This window comes from Lathyrus oleraceus, chromosome 2 (genome assembly GCF_024323335.1).
Source record: "Lathyrus oleraceus cultivar Zhongwan6 chromosome 2, CAAS_Psat_ZW6_1.0, whole genome shotgun sequence".
Lineage (NCBI taxonomy): Eukaryota > Viridiplantae > Streptophyta > Magnoliopsida > Fabales > Fabaceae > Lathyrus > Lathyrus oleraceus.
The window spans coordinates 266223838-266234565 of NC_066580.1; the positions used below are offsets into that span (position 1 = coordinate 266223838).

General features: G+C 31.9%; 1 long non-coding RNA gene across 1 annotated transcript; it reads right to left on the reverse strand.

The window, feature by feature from the left end:
• Positions 1-8309: 8309 nt before the first annotated feature.
• On the reverse strand, positions 8310-10112 carry LOC127121340 (uncharacterized). The gene is made up of 2 exons (XR_007803401.1): positions 9584-10112; positions 8310-8941 (listed from the first exon to the last, which is right to left on the reverse strand). It is a non-coding gene; the product is annotated as an uncharacterized LOC127121340 (long non-coding RNA).
• Between the last annotated feature and the right edge of the window lie 616 nt (positions 10113-10728).

Below are 10728 nucleotides of genomic sequence, written 5' to 3' on the forward strand. Positions count from 1 at the left end.
CCTTGAATAAATTTTGTTATGAGCTTCAGATAAAAATGGTTTCTTCACCAAAGTTGTAGCTATTTCCTTCCTCTTTCATGAGGGAGTTATGGATTTTAGAAGTTGAGGAAAATTGCTTGTTCAATGGTGATGGCCCAAAATGACATATAATGTTTCCTCTTGGCACATGCCATTGCAAGTAAAATTTGACATTTCTAAAAGAATAAAAGTTGGATAAGACATCTTGAAATTGATCATAAAATTTGTATGTCCTTCATGTCATACAAATTGAGCAAGTTATGGTTCTTGGAAGTTGACATTCCATCTAGGTCCCAGACAAAATGACCTATAATCTTTCACCATAAAAAATGAATTTCCAAGAAAAATTAGCTCTTGATGCCAACATAAAAAGTTGTTTGGAATTTCATAAAGAGTAACTTTTCTCTTGAAATCATTTTCATATGACAAAGTTGTAGGAGATAGGGTCTAGGGAACCCTAGATTTGACCAGTTGACTTTTTTGGTCAACCTCCTTGAACCAACTTGCAAACTTGAAGTTCTTTTGATATTTGGGGATCATTGAGAGTCATATATGCATAAGATGATGTAAAATGGAGTATCCCTTGATATCTTTGACCAATTGTTCGATAAACTTGCTGAGGAAGTCACACAAGATACCCAGATTAATTAGGGCTTCCAAGGTAAACAAGCTTCAAAATCTTGGTGAATTCTTGATCAAAAGGATAAATAAAGAACACGGGGATCCATATATGATGTTTGGAAACATTGTGAACCTTTCCTTGATTGATCTCTTGCACTGAGGGTCTCAAACCCTAGATGTGAGCTTGATAAGGCAGAGATTGATGCATACACTACCTACTAAAGAAATTAAACTACACTAGACATATTTTTGGTATTTTGGCTAGTAAACAAAGGAAAACAAAGTATGATACAATAAAAAAATGCTCGGTGATCTCTCCAAATACAAACCCAAATGAATGAGGGATGAGGAGGATACCAAGGTGTGAACCCAAATGATGAGATATCACGAGGGATCTTAGGGTCAAAATGGGGGTCTTACACTATGGCCACCAGTAGCAGCTGTTATGGCCAGTGGCACTCCCCATCCATTCACCCCTTGGGGCACGCATACAGGACAAAAATCAGAGGGCTGCTGCGGCCGCCTATAGAAACTGCTACGACCCATAGCAGTGCCCAAAAATCCCAAAAATTATTTCACAAATTTGTGCGATCGCTCTTGTTTTTGAACTTTGCATCAGACGCCAAACTTTGATTTCTGACTTCTAACTGTCTCAAAACATACCATACATCATTGTACATGAAAACATATACATTTTATCATCCTTTAACATCTAAATCAACAATACCTCATCAACTATCTATCAATTATCATGCAATTCACTCACTTAATCATGGATTTAACATATTTTATTCATCAATTCACAATAAGATAATAGCAATAATCCATACCAACATCATCCATGAGAACACATAAATTCTACAACAAAATATTACACAAATTTCATATCATACATCATAAAAGTCATGCTATCATATGATTTACATCATGTTCATTATTCATTCAACCAAAAGAAAAAACATGAAAACCTAAAGGGAGTACGGACTTTCCTCTACCCAATTCATGCAATCTACACCATGTTAGGAGTAATCCCCCCTTACCTTAGATTTTCTAGTAAAACTCCTTAAAGTTTTTTCAATGGATATTCTACCTATGCTCTTGCCCACATCTCTTCCTCTTTCCACCAAAATTCTATTTTACGTAAAAAAAAACTCTCAAAACCCCTTTACTAACCTTTTTATTAGTAACCTAATCTCACTCAAGCAGTGACTTCCATCATTTCTATTACTTATCCCTTTATTCACCCATAATGCCTTTCTCATCTCTAATTTTATTTTAATAAAAATACTACTAATATTCTCCCTTATTTCTACTATTTATATTTTCTTAGTTTCCATCAAAATCACCTTCTCTATTTATTTTAATAAATTAAATAGAATGACTACTTCTAATTATTTTAATAATAATAATACTGATTCTCACTATACTAATATTATTAATTCTATGATTTAATTGAATAACTAGAACTATGCACTACCAACCTAAAACATCAAATACTACTAATAACCACCCAAACATCACTCAATGCACATAGAAATCAATTTAAATAATTAAATACACACAATTTCAATTAAACAAATAATTTAAAAAATTGGTGTTTCAAACATCACCATCAGATATATGGACACCCGTCACGGCCTCACAGCAAAACACTGTTGCTCAAGAGAAAGACATTTAATGCATATGTTCTCAATGTTAATGATGTCCCATCAAGACTCTTCACTTTCTTCAGCTGAACAATCAATCTAAAGATGTATATTACAAAGCCCTTATTCTACATATATATAAACAAGTGCTTGAGGGACAATTATTATGGACTATTCACATGACCCATTGTAGCGGGGTATTCGTTACCTTTAGATTTATTGACTAAATCAAAAGTAAACATACAATTCGAGTCGCCACCGCACTTTTATTTATCCAAAGGAAAGGTCAAAAAGCGAACAAAAACCAAGTAAGAAGTTTTATCAAATCAAAAACTAATAAAAATGTCAGAGATCTAGGTAAGGGGGTTGGTTATGAAATGGGAAGGTTTTAAGCACCCAAAACATCCTTAGTACTCTAAGGGATCCCTTTTTGCAAATGTGTGTTGTAGGTTGGTATTTGTGAAAATATTTGTGCAAAAAATATTGGAGGGATGAGAAGAGAATATACATTATATTTACAATTTTGTTGTTTGAATGGATAAACCCATTGCCTACGTACCATCACAAAGGTAGGATCAAAACCTCGTAGTTCGGGGGTAAAAATCTCAAAGATGAGTGAATTGATTTGATCAAAAGCCTTAAGGTCTTTTGTTATCAAAGGGAGAAAACTCAACCTAAACCAACAATCCACAATGTGAGGAGAGCTTCAACATACTAGTGAGGGGTTAACCCTATAATAAGTATGGAAGACTTATAGTTCAATCACTAAGGATAAGGTGAGGTTTACATCAACCACTATGATAACTCAAACTTATGGCTAATGCTTATGAATTTTTTTTAACAAAGGTGGCCATTGGAACCACAAAAACAACTTGAAGTGAGTGGTATTTACAAGTTAGGAGTATTTACAAAAAATGAGGTCAAAGTTGACTTAAGGTTTATTCACAATGAGTATTAATGAAAAGATTTTGAAAAGTCAAAGGCATAAGGCCTAGGTTTCTAGTTTGAAAATAATGTCAAAGTTTGCACAAAATGAGTTTGGCTTGGGTTAGAGTGGAGAGAAGAAGAGAAAGGCTAGTCCTAAAGCATACAAAGATAAGAGAAGAGATAAAACCCTTGGAGTTACTTTTCTTGAGATCATAAAGATGATTCAAGATGCTCCTTTCCTTTGGACTTAGCAATCACTCAAGCAATCAAACAAATATTATATTCAAGCTCCTAGGATCTCCATTTGGCTTGTCTCTCTTAACTTGGATACTCATGACAATGGTTCTTCTTGCTATCTCAAGATGGAATCCCTATCACACAAAAGCAAACATCAAAAAGTTCACAACACAATAAGAGGAATGGATAAAGAATGAGTTTAGATTAGGGGTCCTTTGAAGTCAACTTTAAGATTTAGCATTCTAAAGGCATGAGGCCTAGTTGCTCTTCAACAAGTTTAGCATTCTAAAGGCATGAGGCCTAGTTGCTCTTGAACTCCTTTTTGCATTGGGTTCACACAAACAAAGACAAAACAAACACAAAGCACAATATATTTATATACAATAATGAGCTCAAATGAGCAAAAGGAAAATGACATAAACATAAAATATGAGCTCAAGTGAGCAAAGTAAAAAGGCAATATGAATAAATGAGCAAGAAATAAAGTGCATTAAAGTAAATTACAATAAATTAAATGCTTGAATTAAAGTTAGTAGTTAATGGTTAATGTTAGTGTGTCATGAGACAATTTAGCGCTATGTTAAGCAATCGTAAATGGACTAATGTAGTAGTCACACCTATCTGAGGCCGATCAATAAAACTATAGGAAAATAAACACAAGTTAGAGATCATGACTAGTAATCCAAGCTCCTACAACTTGCCATGCCAAAAGAAAAGAAGAAAGGCCTTGTATGGACTTTAGGTTTTTTGCTTGACCAAGAAGCAACCTATCTTGGACATAAAGCAACTCACTTGATCTTTGATCAAGTTGAGTTTGATTTGGATCAAAGAAGGTTAAGCCTCTCATATGTCAAGACCAACCACAAATCATTAACTCATTGGCCAAAATAAAAAGAAGAAGATGAAGATGAAATGAAATGGATGAAAGGAGAATTCAAATGACATATCAAAACACAATGATCAAATGGGAATCAAATCATCATCAACCAATGTAAAACAGAAGAGAAATGAAGATTAGAAGTCAACAAGTCAAATATATATTTTTGGTATTTTTAGAACTAAAATAAATGCAAAATTAAAATGGACAAAATATGGTCAAACCTCAAAATCAATTCAAATCAACTTCAACAAGTCCAATTGAATTATCATAGGTCTAACATGGTCAAACAAGGTTTGACAAATTTTCTCAACAATTTTTGAAAACAAAAACTATTTTAAAACAATTAAAAACAAAGAAAAATAACACAAATGAATTAAAATCTCAAATAAATCTCAAATCAATTAAGAAATTGATGAGATCATTTTTCATTGACTTATCATGATCCATATGTGTTAAGAAAATATTTTTGGAATTTTCAGATATCAAAAAGTATTTAAAATGAATTAAAAACTATTAAAAACAAAATAATTCACAAAAAATATTAAATGAAGTCACAAAAATAATTAAAAATCAGATTATGAAACTAGATGGTGGTGGAAACCACCATTTTCTCCGGCCAGAGAACAAACTTCGGCCACCACGCGCAGGTTTTTGCATCTCAATGAAAATAAACAAGCATGGTACCAAAATGAAGCTGGGGTGATGTACATCACCCCTGTAACCTTGGATTTTTCTCAAAGTCTCTATTGAATGAGAAATCTGAGCTTGAAAATCAAGGTATGCAAACTGAAATGGTTCAAATCATGAAATCAAGACCACCACTGGCTTGCTCTTGCTCGAGGACTTCAAAAAACAGTTCAAACACAAGCAATTCACATTTTATAGCAAGCTTTAGATCAAAACAGTTTGGTGTTATACCTTTGAAGTGAGGTTAGGTTTTGAATCCAGCAGAGTTTCATATCACCTTAAGGTTCCATTTTGAATGAGCAAGGGCATGTATTTATAGCTGAGCTGAAGACAATGAAATGAAATGCTCGTGTGCATGATCTTTGGGTCCTCCATGCATGGGCATGTACAGGCGCATGTGAGGCCCAAAATTGAACGAAATGGCAAGATGAGATCATTTGCAGATGGTTTGGACGTGCAATTGGCCCGGTGTTAGCTTGTGCATGAAGTTACAAAGTGAACTGCATAATTGGACATAAACCTTCACCTCTTCGAAAGTCCCACATGGAAAATCCAAACATGGTGGTGTGAGTAATGGTTGGAAAGCTCTTGACATAAGGAAAAAAAGCTATGTTGGACAAAAATCCATTTGGAGTTTGGAAATTTATAAAAACTGGTCTTGAAGTTTGAGGTACAAAACATGTCTAGGGTTCCTTTGAAAATTTTCCCCAAAAGTGATCAACTTCAAGCCCTTCTGTTTCAATGATGCAAGTCTCAACTAGAAAAACCTTCAACATAAAAGTTGTATATTTTTTCAAGATGATAAATTTGGACTTAAATTTTGCATCATTTGGATTTTTAATGAGAAAGTTATGGGCACTTGAAGTTGGACATTTTTCGAATTCAATGGTTTTGGTCCAAAGTGACCTATAATGTTTTGTATTATCACATGTGTTTCTTATAGGATTATGAAATTTTTTCCAACATAACATTTGAAGTAGACATCTTAAGATTTCTAATTAAATGGGTCTCACCTTAAAATCATGAAAAATGAAGAAGTTAGGTCCTTGGGAAGTTGATCCAAAATTAGGGTTTCAGTCAAAATGACCTATAATCTTTTGAAATGAATGATGACCTTACATGTTTCAAATGAATTTTTCATGAATATGAAAGTTGTTCATATGGTTCTTAAGAACATTGTTTCTCTTGGGGTCATCTTCATTTGACCAACATATCAAAAGTTGTGTCTCAGTGAATCTCAATTTGGTCAGATGACTTGACTGGTCAACTTCTCAAGGCCAAACTTCAAATCTTGATGAATGAGTGACCGAGGATACTCACATAAGCTCATATATGCACAAAATAATGAATGAAAGGACTTCCCTTGATTGAATTTGATTATAGGTTGAGGTTGCTTCATGAGCAAGGCACAGTCAATGCACGGTTGAATTAGGGTTTCCTTGGGAAACAATCCTCAAGCCCTTTGGTTTATCTTGATCAAATTGGCACATTGAGATACTTGGGAGACATATATGATGATTAAGAGCTTTGTGGACCATTGTCATGCTTTTTCTCATCTTCATCTAGCCATTTCATTGAGCTTATGAGCCTCCTAGGAGCAGGGGATCTCATGATTACTTGAGCTTCAAAATAAAAAAAGTTAGTGACATATTTTTGTGCTTTTGGTTAGTAAACAAAATAAGAAAAGAAATAATATACAATACAAGCATGCTTGGTGGTCTCAAACCAACTCACAGAAGTCCCAACTCTAGGGTTAATGAGCCACACATGCTATGATCCTTGAGGCAAATGCATTGAGTAATGATATGATGCCATGAGGGATCTTAGGGTCAAAATTAGGGTCTTACACCTATAGAAAAAAGATCCAAGAGCGAACCTCGGGTTGAAAGGCACGCAGAGCAAGTAAACCTTCAATCTAACTAAAAATATGCAATTCCAAACTCCAGCGCATCAGTCATCGTTCGGTTTAATCTAACTGTTTCTTGCGCAACACCATGCATCATACACTAGTGCGAAAAAAGGATATAATACCTACTATTTGACATCTGACACCTTTTTTTTTTTTGGTGTTATTGTTACCAGTATTGTAAATGCAATATATAACACCCGTTTTAAAATCGGTATGATAAATCCATTTAACACCGAATTTGAATCAATATTAAATGCATAAGGGTGAATGTAATATCTTATTTTGACACTCTGAAATAAAAATTAATATCTATTATTAGTAAAAATCGGTGTTAATTATTAACATCTAACACCTCATTATGACATAAAATATGTGTTAAATGTCAATTTAAATTTATAAGTCAATAGTGACAATTAATATTTAACCTCCATTAATAATAATAACGGTGTTAAAACATTGTTTCTGCAATAAAAAAACAAGTTGGTATTGTTGGTGTCGTTCCTTCTCACTTTGTTCGAGTTTTTATCTCAATTAACGCTAGATTTACCTAAAAATTCACATATTATAAAGAAAGAAAGAAATTATATAAATAAATTTAGGAGATTAAAAATGGTGGATTTCATTCAATAAAACAACTAAAGTGGTACTATAAAGATAGAGAAATGTACTAAATATGCAAAAGAAAAAGGAAATAAAAAATATAAGAGAAAGTGAATTAGAAGTTGTGCTTAGTCTCTAAGTAATCATTCACACTCACTTTGGTACATCCATATTACATTAGCATTGACTATTACATTCAATTCAAGAACAACTATTTATTACTCTCTTATTAAGTTTGTAGTAAAGGGTGAACTCCTAACAAACTCAGGACCTTAACGGTGCAAGTCTTGTGCTATTACTCTCTTGTTGAGATCAAAACATAAGGTGAAGTCCCAACAAATCTAGACCTTCACACCATACCATTACAAAAAAAAAAAAAACACATCTAGAGAAAAACAATTGAAGTACACGCAAACAAAAATATAATAAAAAGAAAATTGATAAATCAATCCTTATATTTTCAGTGGATAGTCAATACATTTAAAGCACAACAAGTGATGGATAAATAATATAAGTATGAAAGCATTTGAATAGATAATGTTTGTGCAATATCAGTAAGGTAAGGAAACAACGATTCTCTACTGCAACTCAACTGCACCATAACATCCTACTTAACAATTTTAATGAAAATACTAAAAAAATATTATGTAAAAAAACATAAGAATAAACAAAAAAAATCTCAACTAACTCAACTAAAATAAATATGATGTTCCTTAACCCAGTCAATTATAAGCTTCTAAAATTGATTCTACAGTTACTTATGAATTGTGATGCAACTCAAATATGTATAAATCAAGTACAAATGTATATATAGAATATTCTTTAGTATTATACATTTACATGATATATTCATCCTATCAATCTCTATCGAAAGTTTATTTGTAGCCCTTAGCTTCCTATTCACAATCTTCAGCTGAATTTTACGCTAGTGATTATTATGATTATTGACCATAGAAATAATAAGATAAACGTAGTAGCTTACATCTTCCCAAGTTAGCAAACTTAGAAGCCACATGTGCTTACATAATAAGTTGAGTTTAGTTAGACCATCTAATAGGATTCAATTAATACAAATTGACAATCTCGCAACTACATAAATATTAAGATAAACTATCAATCATTGATTGTGTAGCAGAACTAGCCCAATATTTTGCCTATAACAAGATTTTTTATATATTAAAGTATGAGGAATCAAGCAAAACTATTAATAATAAGATGGAAGAAATGACACTTGTAAACTTATTCATCTTCTACTCAAGTCGCACATTAAGATGAGATATTATTATGATTTTAACTAAAAACATCTATCACACTATTTGGGAAGTGATTTGGTATGGATAGTTAATTTAGAACCATGTTTGAAGAAAGTTTAATGACATCTCTCTTGAATCATCTCCAATCTCCAAGTACCTCTACCTACATAAAAAAATAAAAACACCAAAATTTAGTACTATACCGAAATTGAATTTATCAAGTGAAAAAGATAGTTACCAAAATTAAAAACATAAAGTCTAGTGTAGATAATAATAACCAACAAGTGACGATGAACCTTTATACTCCAGTTCAAGGAGAACAAGGAGATTAATTTATTATTATTAGCACCATATTAACAAGAATACATTTACTAGCATATAAAAGGATGAAAAAAAACTAAATTTTCATTTTCATTCAATCAAGCCTATATTTTTATCTACTTCAAAACCTATAATTGTTCTTTTTACTCAAAATAATAGAGAAACAAACACTCAACTAATAAAGTCCAATATTAAGCTATAAAATAATCAACATATCATAAACAAAATATGGTAAGCTAAATTCTCAAATTCGAAAGAAATATCAATCCTACTCAAGTGTAAATTAAATTTAAAGTAAACATTGTAGCAATACATGTGATATTTAAATTAAAATAACTAAATTATAGTTACGTACTCGAGTTGATACATTTTCCAAACTCTAAATAAATATGGATCCTACAAAGTGTATATTAAATTGAAAGTTAAAAAAACATTAAACCATATATATGATATTTAAATAAAAAATAAAATCATATTTACGTACTCTTGTTGATATCCAAAACCTTCCAAAGAAAATCTTAGTGACAAACCTTCCAAAGAAAATCTTAGTGACAATATTGAATTGATGAACATTGTACCACCACCTATGCTGCAATAGAGAGAGGAGTTGAGAGTCATTCTTAATTGAGAGAAGAAGTTATAGTGATCTGAATTGAAAGTGAAATTGATTTGGGATTCAAATTGAGAGAGGGATTGAATCGCGGATCTTCAATAGAGAGAGAGAGATTGAAGCATTTTAAACGCGTTCAATAGTTTTTTTAGGTTTGATCAGAAATTCTGATTAAGGGGGAATTGAGAGAAGGACCAGATCGTGAAAAGATAAAAATGTTGATGGATTTCCAATTTTGAACACATTCATGAGTTACTGTAATTTTAAACGGATGAGGTTTTTGTGGTTGAAGCAGCTTTTTGTTTGAAGTAGGATGAGGTTCCTGCTACAAGCGAGGAGAGTTGCAAGGGTTTTTACTCTCTGGACGCAGGTACATATAAAAATTAATTTAACATATCGCACCAATTTTCGTATATTTTATTTGATATCAATTTCACACATTTTTTTAATTAAAACGGTATAATACCAACAATTCTTGTTATATTTGTACCAGTGATAAACGAGTAACTTCAACTACTCTTAGTTTATACTCTTAGTTTATAAGGATAAAATATATTATTCATGTATTCAAATCCATTTTCAATCACATTATTTTTATTGATTTGAATGTTATAGTATTAATTTTATATGTCAATTTCTTTTCTACCGTATTAGAAGTGTTGAACAACTTATGTATGACACAACTTTGTTTTCTTACCTTTTATTTTTAATTCCTAATCGAACATCCACTATATAATATAAATAAAAATTATTGATAAAAAATGATATTTAAAAATATCATGTTTTTATTAATTAAATGCTCAATTTTAAAAATTAAAACATAATTTATAAATCGTTTGTGACACCTCTAGTTAACGGATTTAATATAATTTACCATAACCTCAAAGCCAATAAAAGATAAAGAGAACACCAAACAAAAGTTGCGGAGAATGTTGTGTACGGAGGGGTACTCGATTTAACGGCTGCACATTTTTGTGCCAACCATCTATAACTTGCAACGTCCAATATTGAAAACACCA